The following is a 10824-nucleotide window of genomic DNA, read 5'->3' as shown; positions in this document are numbered from 1 at the left end:
TTTTTTTTTTTTTCACTGGAGCCACATAATAAATCACCGAGTCAAGTAGGATCAGGGAACGCATATTGTAGTCCGATCCCATGAAACAAAGAGGAAAAAAATATGGATTCGCTTAAATGCTAGAAAGCAAAGCACATGGAAATCATTCTATCATGAGAAAACAAGGTTGGTCACGAGCCACGGGTAATGTAACGTCTCCTCACCTCGTATGCTCTAAAAATTGGAACACCAAATAAACTGGTTGGACCGTCCCTTTAATTGTTGCACTTTATTTTACTTCTTTTTGTGGTTCTATCAGAAAATTAAATGACAAGAACTTAAAAATCCATGAAGACAATGTGACACGATCTGTTCATGCCATGAAAGGGAAAGAAAATACGGTACGACCTTCATAACACGTCGGATAATGGTGGAAAACAAACTGAATGTTCTCTGTGCAAAACCGTACAACAAAATATGCCACGAATGTTGAGTTTATGAGCCAAAGAAAAGTGAAAAAAAAAAGAGTCTACGACATGGTAAATACAGAATGCCAAGGTCTAAAGAGAAAGAGCAGAAAAGATGGTCTTGAGAGCACAAAGCGGCATTGTCCGTGGAGCGGAGACAAAAATGGAATAAAACTTTCATGGTCCAGTTTGAAGAACATTCCAAAAGGGCAGACCCCAAAAATCAGATAGAAACCAAAGACCTTGGGTTGGCGCAATGTAAAAGAATCAGCAAATGGAGATCCCAACTACCCCAGTGGTGCAAATTTGGTACACAGACCTTGTCCTTCAATGTGTGCAAAAGTGGGCAGAGGAGAGAGGAGATCGGGACGGACCCGGGCAGGGACGTATTTATTATAACTATTATCTACACCAGTTCCTACTACGAGGCCTACTTACCAGTCCTTGGCTCTCCATTGTCCACCATTGTTCCTTTTTGTCTCATGTTGGATCAGTGTTGCTTTAAGCAGTCACCTCCTCTCTCCACTTGTCCTACGGGGATTGGCAAGCTATAGTAAAGTTGGAGGTCAATGGAGGACGTGGAAGGACCTTGGGGCTGGGTCCTGGATGGATCATATAACAAGCCTAGAACCCTCATGTCCAGATGGAATACATCTCCGGAGGATGTACGTTATATTAATCTCCCCGTATAACCCCCTTAATTTTGTCATTATTGTAGGTTGTGTCCCATTGGTGGGTGTATCTGAGCCACAATTAGGACATGAGGAAGCGACTTCTTCAGGTCCAGTTTATTGGTCCCTGCCCGAGCTGGCCTTCTTACCCGACCCTTGCCCTTCTGTGTTATTTTGTTATCATTGTGGGTTGCGACCGTCCCATTGGTGGGTGTATCTGACTACCGTGAGCCACAATTAGGACATGAGGAGGTGCCTTCTTCAGGCCCAGCTGGCCTTCTTCTCCAACCCTTGCCCTTCTAACTGTGATGTTGGTTTAATAAAGCGATGTTCACCTTGTACCAGTAAGTAAATTGGTTTCCTGCCTTGTTGTGTCCTCTGTTTGGTCACCCAGACATGCGTTGGCCTCATGATCGCATAAATTTCACGTCCAGGATCTTCACTGTGTTCATTACAGAACGCTGAAAGATTAAAAATAACTTGTCAGAACAGGGAAGAAATTTCATTTGTCACCACTTTGATTTAGCTCTCTATAAATCAGGACGGGACTCCGGCTTTATTAATTGCAATAGTCAGGGGCTGTGGATGGATTTCCTCGCCTTCACCCTTAATTACCCTGCAGTGCAACGCTCCGTGACGAGCATCAAGCACAGCCTCAAAATACTCAAAATGGGAATGTCTGGATTTGTTTGCTTTTGAGCGTTAAATGCTAAAGTTTTTGACTTTGGGTTAAATTCGCGGATAGAACTGAAGATGTTGAGTTACATGGAAGGGAAACCTCGGATACTGATGTCTGACCGGATTGTCCTCTCCGATATGGATCAGTTTATATCTATGTGACCTAAATGGGCAACTTCTTTTCTTTCCAATAGAACCAACATCTCCAGAACTTTACATGACCCAGTAGAAAACATTCAGACTACACATGGAAATAAGATCTGACAACCTGATCAATTCACAAATATTCACCAGATTTGGATAATTTTGGACCAAATTTGTTCGGTCTGGATCAGATGGGCTTTGATGAAACTTCCAGATCTCAGAGTATAAGACCACGATGGATACTTGATGTCCCTCACCTCTTCTGGCCTCCATTTCAACTGTTTTTGGTCCTCTTTTGGCCTCCTGGTTGATATTATGTGCTTCATGGTCCGGCCTCAATGGTTTAGGGATCTAGAAGAGGCTGAGCATCATGATGTTGGTCACCCCAAGTGACCCTGAGGCCCAATCGTAGGTCTTGGTTGTTCTCTGGGGCCTGTGACATTACTCAAGAAACTGTAAAAGGCTAGAAAAGGACCAAAGAGGCCCACAATGGAGTGTTGGACATCATAAGGAGATGTATAAGGCCACGATTGATACCTGATGTCCCTAACTTCTTCTGGCCTCCATTACAAGTGTCTTCGGTCCTCTTTTGTCCTCTTGGTTAATATTATGGTCTCCAGAGTCCGGCCTTTGTGGTCTAGGGATCTAGAAGAGGCTGAGATCACAATCATAGGTCTTGGTTGTTCTCTGGGGCCTGGGACATCTCCCAGGAGGCTGTAAAAGGCAAAAAAAGGAACAAAGAGCCCCATGATGGATATCATATGGAGATGGGGAAAGGCCTGTCATATGGGGTAGATCAATGTCATGACACAAGTTGGAAGTTGAAACACCGCACACGACCACTGAGGACCACTGATGTCACATGGGAGAGCCAAGAAGCCGGATAGAGGCAAGGAGAGGCGAGGTAAGGGGGGTATTCGTGGTTATTAGGTGTCCGCCCTTCTCCTGGTCTTCGCCTTGTATTCTGAACGCTGAAAGGCCTCCTTATAGAACCTAAATTCTCATGCTAGAACTCAATACATTACCGCAACATGTTAACGAAACACTCAACGGGACATGATATATAGGTCAACCACTGGGAGGCCACGTACGATATAAAACCCATCATCTAAAGCCACGTGTTAGGAGATATAGAGCCAAAAGAAGAGACGAGGACGGGCAAATCTCAATGCAAAAATACTACGTAAAATTGGCACTATAGGTTTCTTTTACAGTCTACAGATTGGGCCTGGAAGACTCCGGTATGTGTCTCCGGTCCCGAGCGCCGTGTGAACAGACTACAAGAACATAACCCTCTCCATCCGGCTCGGCGGCTCGTAATAACTCTGCACATTCCCACATTAAACTCAATATTTCATGTTTCTTGTGTCTGCATCTAATTCTGAGCCACGGCACAAAAGATCCTGACAGCAGTGTCGCAATTTCACGCCTTGTCAGACTGCTGTCATCTGTTACATTAAAAATGTAGTAGCCCTTTAAATACAGGCCGACGTGCCGAGCTTGACGTGACACATATGTAGAAGTCTTATACTTCACTGTGCACATGTCACCCTGGGACATCATCATGAGAAGACACATCAGATGTCGAGGTCCTGGGTATACAGAGGAAACTTTACTGGTTATTCTTAGTACGGAATACAAATAAGACCTCAGTGGGTGAAAAGGAGGAATTTGCTCTAGCGCCACCTATCGGAAGGTCCCTAAAGATCAATGCTTGGTATTAGAGATGAGAGAACAGTGAAATGTTAGAAGTTTGATTCGAGTAGCCGCTCAATACTCAACTGTTCGATCGAACATCCAACCCCATTATAGTCTATGGGGAATAAATACTTGTTTAGGGGGAAACCACTATACGACTCAGGAGGGTCAGCAAGTCCACTATGACACCCCAGGAAATTATGCCAACACCCTGGAATGCAACTGGGACAGCAGGGGAAGCATGTCTGGGGGCATCTAACAAGCCCAAGTACCTGTATTACATCGGGATCCCTGTCAGCTTGCGATATGCACGAGCTGACTTTTTCCCATAGGAATGCATTGACCAGCATTGATTGGCTGAATGCCATACAGAGTACAGCATTTGGCCAATCAACGCTGGATCTGCCGGAGGCTCGTCTGTGAGGAGACGGAGTCTAAGATTGGACCAGAATGGAGACTGCTGTGGACCGATCTTAGACTCCGCCTCCTCCAGCAGAACCAGCGTTGATTGGCCAAATGCTGTACTTTGTATGGCACTCGGCCAATCAACGCTGGTCAATGCATTCCTATGCCGAGATGTTGCAGTGCTGGCCGTGCGCTGAGCTTGACTACACCGGAGATGTGAACCCTGCTGCACACTCCGCTCTGCTGCATCTCCGCAGTGCACAGCATAGGATTGCATTGACCAGCGTTGATTGGCCGAATGCCATACAGAGTACAGCATTCGGCCAATCAACGCTGGTTCTGCTGGAGGAGGTGGAGTCTAAGATCGGTCCACAGCAGTCTCCATTCTGGTCTGATCTTAGACTCCGCCTCCTCACAGACGAGCCTCCGGCAGAACCAGCGTTGATTGGCCGAATGCTGTACTCTGTATGATATACGACCCAGGGATTCTTACAAAATGTGGCTTTATACTCATTTAAAGGAAACCTGACAATTTAGGACACGCACCCCCATGCCTAGAACTTTAATATCCCTTTAAATTTAGAATGCAATGTAACAAGTTTACTTTATGGCTACTTTCTTTCACATACAGCGCCACCCTTGTCCACAGGCTGTGTGTGGTATTGCTGGCTCCGACACACGTTATTCTCCTTCAATACAGTCGCCTTATTTTCTTGTCTTGTGTTTCTTGTCTTATGTTTCCTGCCTTGTACGACCCATTTAAGCGAACTTGCAAGGTTCTGTTTTTTTCCCCGATGATCTTTTTTTTTTTCTCTTGTTCCGTTTGTTCACATTTTTTTCTCACGCTTTCCTCTCATCCCCAACAGATGGAAACTGGAAGAGAAGGTCATGAGAAAACGAGCAGCCAATCCACGTGCGTGTAAGTATTAGAGATTTATACGCCACGAAGTTACAAGGCTCAGATGGCTGACAGTTCTGTACAATTGCAGAGATGTCAGAGTCGTGGTCAGGTAGAGCGCAGGTTGTTTCATCAAGTCTGGTGGCCTTGTGTGTACAGGCGCTTATTAATCTGACACTTTAAGTGATGAAGAAAAAGCCGGAGATTTAGGTTGTTCTGGAAAGAAACTCCAATCCCAGTCCTGAGCGACCATCGCTTATCGCGGGACAAAAGCGGGAGACGATTGGATCTCCTATCTATCTATCTATCTATCTATCTATCTATCTATCTATCTATCCATCTATCTCCTATCTATCTATCTAGCTATCTATCTATTTATCTATCTATCTCCTATCTATCTATCTCCTATCTATCTATCTATCTATCTATCTCCTATCTATCTATCTATCTATCTATCTATCTATCTATCTATCTATCATCTATCTATCTATCTCCTATCTATCTATCTATCTATCTATCTATCTATCTATCTCCTATCTATCTATCTATCTATCTATCTCCTATCTATCTATCTATCTATCTATCTATCTATCTATCATCTATCTATCTATCTATCTATCTCCTATCTATCTATCTATCTATCTATCTATCTCCTATCTATCTATCTATCTATCTATCTATCTATCTATCTCCTATCTATCTATCTATCTATCTATCTATCTATCTATCTCCTATCTATCTATCTATCTCCTATCTATCTATCTCCTATCTATCTATCTATCTATCTATCTATCTATCTATCTCCTATCTATCTATCTATCTATCTATCTATCTATCTATCTATCTCCTATCTATCTATCTATCTATCTATCTATCTATCTCCTATCTATCTATCTATCTATCTATCTATCTCCTATCTATCTATCTATCTATCTATCATCTATCTATCTATCTCCTATCTATCTATCTATCTATCTATCTATCATCTATCTATCTATCTATCTATCTATCTATCTATCTCCTATCTATCTATCTATCTATCTATCTATCTATCTCCTATCTATCTATCTATCTATCTATCTATCTATATCCTATCTATCTATCTATCTATCTATCTATCTATCTATCTATCTATCTATCTATCCATCTCCTATCTATCTATCTATCTATCATCTATCTATCTATCTATCTATCTCCTATCTATCTATCTATCTATCTATCTATCTATCTCCTATCTATCTATCTATCTATCTATCTATCTATATCCTATCTATCTATCATCTATCTATCTATCTATCTATCTATCTCCTATCTATCTATCTATCTATCTATCTATCTATCTATCCATCTCCTATCTATCTATCTATCTATCTATCTATCTATCTATCTATCTATCTATCTATCTATCTATCTGATGTACATTACACACGACACTAGACTCAGCTATATCAGATATACACACACATATATACAATCTGCACATGCATATACAAATTCTACACACATACAGTCCTATGAAAAAGTTTGGGCACCCCTATTAATCTTAATCATTTTTAGTTCTAAATATTTTGGTGTTTGCAGCAGCCATTTCAGTTTGATATATCTAATAACTGATGGGCACAGTAATATTTCAGGATTGAAATGAGGTTTATTGTACTAACAGAAAATGCGCAATATGCATTAAACCAAAATTTGACCGGTGCAAAAGTATGGGCACCCTTATCATTTTATTGATTTGAATTCCCCTAACTACTTTTTACTGACTTACTGAAGCACAAAATTGGTTTTGTAACCTCAGTGAGCTTTGAACTTCATAGCCAGGTGTATCCAATCATGAGAAAAGGTATTTAAGGTGGCCAATTGCAAGTTGTTCTCCTATTTGAATCTCCTCTGAAGAGTGGCATCATGGGCTACTCAAAACAACTCTCAAATGATCTGAAAACAAAGATTGTTCAACATAGTTGTTCAGGGGAAGGATACAAAAAGTTGTCTCAGAGATTTAACCTGTCAGTTTCCACTGTGAGGAACATAGTAAGGAAATGGAAGACCACAGGGACAGTTCTTGTTAAGCCCAGAAGCCCAAACTTTTTCATAGGACTGTATATACACGTAATGCAATACATATACACACTCGGTATTGTTCACATTTGTACTAGCAGCTCTGTCAGGCGCTTTCATTGCAGAGTTCATTATAAATGCACAAAAGTAAATGAATGGATTCTACGATGGAAACCTGGACGCCCGGAAATAAGTCATGTGGTGACATGTAAGAGACCCGGCACAGCTAGCAATTCTGTTATACTTCTTGTGGACACACATCATCCGCATGCATATACACATATAAAGTGCACGAATATACCAATTACATAGACACAGTATACACACACATATGTATATATATATATATATATATATATATATATATATACACTATATACACACATACACCAGCCCAATGCAGTGAATGTGCTGCAGTATCCTGTAGGGTCGGCTCTCATACAGACTACTGTGTGTTTGTGGATATCCTAAATGTTCTGCGGATCCTTCCGCCATTATACTATACATTGTACATTGTAGGTCTCGTTTCGCCATAAGCTGCAGAAAGATGTTGCGGAGTAAAGTAAATAAGTATTGTCCTCAGGTTCTCGGGTGCAGACACCTCTCCGGGGCGCAGGGACGTCTCCGCTGCTTCACTACAGTCTTAGATTAAATTTTAAAATGTCCTCAAACTTCGCTTCTTCCCTTTGGAAATTGAAAAATCCTATTGATTTCCTTAGAAAAAGAAGCTGCGCAATATTACTGCGATTCACTTACAGCGGCCGGTAATGAGCTGCTGCCTCACAAGTCTCTAAACTTTCAGCAGGTAAATTCCTGCCCACACAGCGCCCCCAGGGCCGGCAGGAGGAACAAGGAACTTCATATCTGGAAGAAGATGGTGAACTGTTCCCAAACTCTACCGACATGATCGATGTATCTGTAGATGTCTATGGTGGACGGAATATAATATCATTACTATAGGGATCTATAAGTGTCAGGAAATGTATTGTAATGTATATACTACTTACTGACCAATGTCCTCACTGTATGGCCAGGGCGAACCGGAGGGGCTACAGGCAGTAATGAGGGTCCATGAGGGTCTGAGCATATGGTAATACATAGAGTGCACTTATATCAACTCTGAATGGGTTTACCTATATCCCTCCCTCTATCATATAACCCTATAGGTCTAATCTATCTATCTATCTATCTATCTATCTATCTATCTATCTATCTATCTATCTATCTCCTATCTATCTATCTCCTATCTATCTATCTATCTATCTCCTATCTATCTATCTATCTATCTATCTATCTATCTATCTCCTATCTATCTATCTATCTATCTATCTCCTATCTATCTATCTATCTATCTATCTATCTATCTATCTCCTATCTATCTATCTATCTATCTATCTATCTATCTATCTATCTATCTCCTATCTATCTATCTATCTATCTATCTATCTCCTATCTATCTATCTATCTATCTATCTATCTATCTGTCTCCTATCTATCTATCTATCTATCTATCTATCTATCTATCTATCTATCTCCTATCTTTCTATCTCCTATCTATCTATCTATCTATCTATCTATCTATCTATCTATCTATCTCCTATCTATCTATCTATCTATCTATCTCCTATCTATCTATCTATCTATCTATCTATCTATCTATCTATCTCCTATCTATCTATCTATCTATCTATCTATCTCCTATCTATCTATCTATCTATCTATCTATCTCCTATCTATCTATCTATCTATCTATCTATCTATCTCCTATCTATCTATCTATCTATCTATCTATCTATCTCCTATCTATCTATCTATCTATCTATCTATCTATCTATCTCCTATCTATCTATCTATCTATCTATCTATCTCCTATCTATCTATCTATCTATCTATCTATCTATCTATCTATCTCCTATCTATCTATCTATCTATCTATCTATCTATCTCCTATCTATCTATCTATCTCCTATCTATCTATCTATCTATCTATCTATCTATCTATCTATCTCCTATCTATCTATCTATCTATCTATCTATCTATCTATCTATCTATCTATCTCCTATCTATCTATCTATCTATCTATCTCCTATCTATCTATCTATCTATCTATCTATCTCCTATCTATCTATCTATCTATCTATCTATCTATCTATCTATCTCCTATCTCCTATCTATCTATCTATCTATCTATCTATCTCCTATCTATCTATCTATCTATCTATCTCCTATCTATCTATCTATCTATCTATCTATCTATCTCCTATCTATCTATCTATCTATCTATCTATCTCCTATCTATCTATCTATCTATCTATCTATCTATCTCCTATCTATCTATCTCCTATCTATCTATCTATCTCCTATCTATCTATCTATCTATCTATCTATCTATCTATCTATCTCCTATCTATCTATCTATCTCCTATCTATCTATCTATCTATCTATCTATCTATCCATCTGTCTATCTCTTTGTCTATTCTATTTTGACTCTATAAAGATAAATTAATACAATTTAGATACTTGTTACATTTTCCTATTCCACAATGACACAAGTGAACTCCGGAATAACAGAACACTTACAATATGTGACTTCTGTTTGTTTAGATACTTTTTGCCTTTGCCCTTGTTTTCCCGGTTTATTACACTTGGTCCCTGGGGTCTGTGCGGGGCATTAGGGCGGAGGTAATAATAACTCGGGGTATTCCCGGGGCACTTGTAGAATTTCCCGGATGACCCCAGTGGGAGCTCCCCAAGTGTCTTGAGGTTTCTCGGGACGTCTTCCTGGTTCTCACGGTATCAGGCCTGTGATCTGAGCTTGTGGTAAGGAGGGAGATCCACACTATGAGCTACATATGGAAGCACTCCGCGGCCGCTCATGTTACAGCTGCACAATGCTATAGGGCCTCTCGTCTTACAGGATGGAGGCGGCAGAGAAGCTGCTCCTGAAACTCCCAACATGTCCCGTCTGTCACTGACAAGTCCCTGCAACGTGTGAACCAACATCACAGCCACATGGTGGAAATTCTTCCTATGAGAAAATCTCCCCCCGCCGTCGTATACACGACTTCTCTATGGCTGTATATTATGAGCACATCTTACGGTATTATTTATTCATGGCCTCAGCTCTTATACAATAGTCACGTCCCTGACAACCAAGTGACACGGCTATAATTAACCATGCTAATGGCCCGGCGGACGCCCCTCGGGGCTGGGGCTTATACGCTCGGCCCTCTGCAGCCATATTTATCCATATTACTGATCTACTACATTATAGTGTACGATGGGATTAGTTATACGCTGATATATTACACCGCTACACAGTCTATGACAAGCGTCCCAACATGCCATGTATACACATATGTTCAGCACATGTGTCGGAGATGTCAGCGCTAATATGGAGATTATTACTACGGAGAATGTGCCATTGTGTGCGGAACAAATATATGTCTATAGGATTATCTTATCCATAGAGAATACATGGAAAGATATCACTATATAATACTGCAATGTCTACAATATAATATTACATCCATCTATCTATGACAAATCTATCACATATCTATCATCTATCTCCTATCTATCTATCTATCTATCTATCTATCTATCTATCTATCTATCTATCATCTATCTATCTATCTATCTATCTATCTATCTATCTCCTATCTATCTATCTATCTATCTCCTATCTATCTATCTCCTATCTATCTATCTATCTATCTATCTATCTATCTATCTATCTATTATCTATCTATCTATCTATCTATTATCTATCTATCTATCTATCTATCTCCTATCTATCTATCTATCTATCTATCTATCTATCT

Source organism: Leptodactylus fuscus, chromosome 5 (assembly GCF_031893055.1).
Source record: "Leptodactylus fuscus isolate aLepFus1 chromosome 5, aLepFus1.hap2, whole genome shotgun sequence".
Lineage (NCBI taxonomy): Eukaryota > Metazoa > Chordata > Amphibia > Anura > Leptodactylidae > Leptodactylus > Leptodactylus fuscus.
Note: the sequence above shows the minus strand (reverse complement) of the source record.